Raw genomic sequence first — 3,784 nt, forward strand, 5'->3', positions numbered from 1 at the left:
AGGGTTGCTATGAGTCAGAACCAACTCAATAGCACTAAACAACAACAGCAACAACTCATTTCCTTTGAAGAGGCTGTTTTTATATTGTTGTTATTTTGTTTCAAGCACAGGCAAAGATTTAAAAGAATGAGGACACATCAGGTCTCATTTGAAAGCATTGTCAAGTTTTCTGAAGTTGAACAGTTAAACTTGAGATTTCTCTTATGTTGTATTCAGTAGCACAGTGAAAATATTAATATAGTTTCTCATGTTTTGCTTCTTTAAGGAGCTCTGGTTGTGTGGTGGATTAAGCTTTGGGCTGCTAACCAAAAGGTTGATGGTTCTAACTTCGCAGCCTCTCCTTGGGTGACAGATATGGCTGTCTGCTCACATAATGATTTACAGTCTTAGAAACTCCAGGGAACAGTTCTACTCAAGCATATTCAAATCATCAGAGAAAGTCCATGCACCATAAAGTCCACTGCCTGGAACACACACAGCTGCACTAGGTTAGTACCGGCCTTTTCTGGGGTCATTTCAAAGCTCACATAATTTACCACGGATTCCTAATTACCAAAGACAGCTTCCTGCCATGGCAAATTAGGCCAACAGATCTAGGTCCCATAATTTAAGGGTCACTTATGATATTAACAGGAAGCATTGGTGCACAGTGGTTAAGTGCTCAACTGTCATCTAAAAGGTGGAAGGTTTTAACCCACCAGGCACTTCATAGAAGAAAGATGTGGCCATCTGCTTCTGTAAAGATTTATAACATTGGAACCTCTACAGGTCAGTTAGACTCTCTCCTCTAGGGTCGCTGTGAGTAGGAATTGTGTCGATAGCAGTGGATTTGGTTTGGAGGTTGTGCTTTCGATCTGAGACTTGTGATCAGATCGCTTTGTTGTGATTTGGGATGTGTAGGCTCTGGTAGCATAGTGGTTATGAATTGGACTGCTAACCTCAAGGTCGGCAGTTCAAAACTACCAGCCATTCCATGGGAGAAAGATGAGACTTTCTGCTCCCATAAAGATTTATGCCTCAGAAACCCTGTGCAGGGTCGTTATGAGTTGGAACCAATTCCACGGTACTTAAAAACAACAACAGGATATATGTAGAAGACAATAACCATGTCAGGTGCTATGAAAATGAAACTAACATAAATGTGTATCAGATAGTAAAAAGATAAATTATAGTACCAAACAGTCATTAAAAACATTTTAAAAGGATCCTAATCTCATCAATAATTCTCAAACCTGGATGCCTATTAGACTAATCTGGGACTTTAAACATTCCCCAGATGAATTTTTTTTTTTTTTAAAGTTGGCAGTTCAAACCTACCAATCACTCTATAGGAGAAAGACCAGACAGCCAGCTTCCTTAAAGAATTACAGCCTCAGAAACCCTATTTCTGTCCCATAGAGTCATAGACTTCATCTTCCTTGAGTCCGCTATCAACATTCATGGAAGCAGCAGTCAAGAAATCAAATGATGTATTATTGCATTAGGCAAATCTGCTGCACAAGAGCAAAGATGTCAGTTTGAGAACTAAGGTGCACCTAACCCAAACCACTGTATTTTCAATAGCCATGTATGCACATGAAAGTTGGACAATGAATAAGGAAGACCGTAGAAGAACTGATGCATTTAAATTATGGTGTTAGAAAAAATATTGAAAGTGCCATGGACTGCCAGAAGAACAAATAATCTGTGTTGGAAAAAGTACAGTCAGAATGCTTCTTAGGAGACAGGATGGCAAGCCGTTGTCTCTAGTACTTTAGACATGTTGTCAGGAGGGACCATAGCCTGTCATGATCCATACAGATGAAAGCCTTTTCATAGTCACCAAAGCAGAAGTAAACATCTTTCTGGCATTCTCTACTTTCAGCCAAGATCCATTTGATGGCAGAAATCATATCTCTTGTTTCATATCCTCATCTGAATCCAGCTAGAACTTCTGGCGGTTACCATCAATGTACTGTTGCAGCCGTACATGCAAAAACGATTGTTTTAAAATTATCCTTAGCAATTTACTATATATACTATTTACTTGTTTTTGTGGAGTGCCATTGAGTTGGTTCTGACTCATAGGGACCCTATAGAAAGCAGAACAAAACACTGCCTGTCCTGCACCATACTCACAATTGTTCAATCGGAGCCCCTTGCTGCTGCCTTATCTCAGTTTATTTGGGTAGGGTCTTCACCTTTTTCGGCGGAGTCTCCACTTTACCGTGAATGATATCCTTCTCCAGGGAGTGGTCCCTCTGATAACACATCCAAAGTATGAGAGATGAAATGTTGCCATCCTGGCTGCTAAGGAGCAGTCTCACTGCAGTTCCTCAACACAGGTTTTTTTGTTTGTCTAGCAGTCCATGGTGCTTTTAATATTTCAATAGTATTTACTAGCCACACAAAATGTAAGGCTTCATTGACAAAGTGACTGTATTTGCTCATTAAAAAATTTATAAGACTTGCAGATTCAACCAGTTAGTGCCAGATTATAAATACCAGGGAATGCTAACATTTACTAACAGTTTCAAATGCATTATCACATCTTATCTGTAGGACAACTCTGTAATGTAGGTCTTATTTTTCCTTCCCTGTGTTTCATATTGTCCCACTTCCAGCAGCTGAATGACATACAGGAAAAATGGTCCATGTATGGGGTCCTTTGTGCTATTTATTACTCACCTTCCAGAACTTCCAACAGGTTCAGACAGAGGCTAGACTCAGTTGGGCCAACAGCTCTATCTAATATTTCTTGCCAGTATTTATTTCTTTGCACCTTTATGTAGTAGGAAAAGTAAGGGTAAGCAAAAAAAAGGAAGAATCCCAATGAGATGGACGGCACAGTGGCTGCATCCATGGACTCAAGCTTAACCGGTGTGAGGAGGACACAGGACCGGGCAGTGCTTGCTTCTGCCGGCCATAGGGTCTCTATGTGTGGGAATCGACTCAGCAGCACCTAACCTAAGGGCGGTTATGAGTTGGAATTTAACTCTGGTTCTTTGAATTTTATTAATCCTATATGTTTCACAGACTTCGATCTTCTGAAACACAGAACTTTGATTAATTACTTTAAATGGCAGGAAATTTATTCATTTTGTATAAGAAGATTCAAGTTCAAATTGCAGGATTCCTTTTAGTGGTTATGATATAAAAGATAAGATGATTAAGTTAGAGAGTGAAGAAAAACGTCTCTCAAACCTGAGTGGAAAGAATTTCTGATTCCATTTGATTAAAATACTCCTGGGAACCATATAAAATCATAGCCTCTGACATGAAGGATGATTCGTAGGACAAAGCCCATAGTAAAGCTCATAGGAGATGCTATTATCATGATTTGCCTTAATATAATATGTAGCTATGTGCCAAAGGAATAAAAATGAGCAGATTAATTGAAAATGTATATAATTTTTAATAAAAAACTGAAAATGATTATAGCTAACTAAAGTGGCTTTTTTTTTCTTTTTTCTGAAGTTTCTTCCCATTAGGTTACAACTGAAAGGTACCAGGCTGGATAATCTGAACATTATCCAACAAATAAAACAAAACAAAACAAAAACGCACTGCCATCTAGTTGAGTAGGACAACGTAGAACTGTCCCATGGAGTTTCCAAGGCTGTAGTTGGTTAGGTACTGCAGGCTAACACACTGTACTGCACCACCAGGTCGATTTGAATTGCAATGACAGCAATTCAAACTCACGTGTCTCTTAGGAAACCCTGCACAGGGTCACTATGAGTCGGAACCAACTTGAAGGCACATAAAAATGATCTTTAAGAAGGCCAACTGCCACATCTTTCTA

Source organism: Chrysochloris asiatica, unplaced genomic scaffold (genome assembly GCF_000296735.1).
Source record: "Chrysochloris asiatica unplaced genomic scaffold, ChrAsi1.0 scaffold00003, whole genome shotgun sequence".
Taxonomy (NCBI): Eukaryota; Metazoa; Chordata; class Mammalia; order Afrosoricida; family Chrysochloridae; genus Chrysochloris; species Chrysochloris asiatica.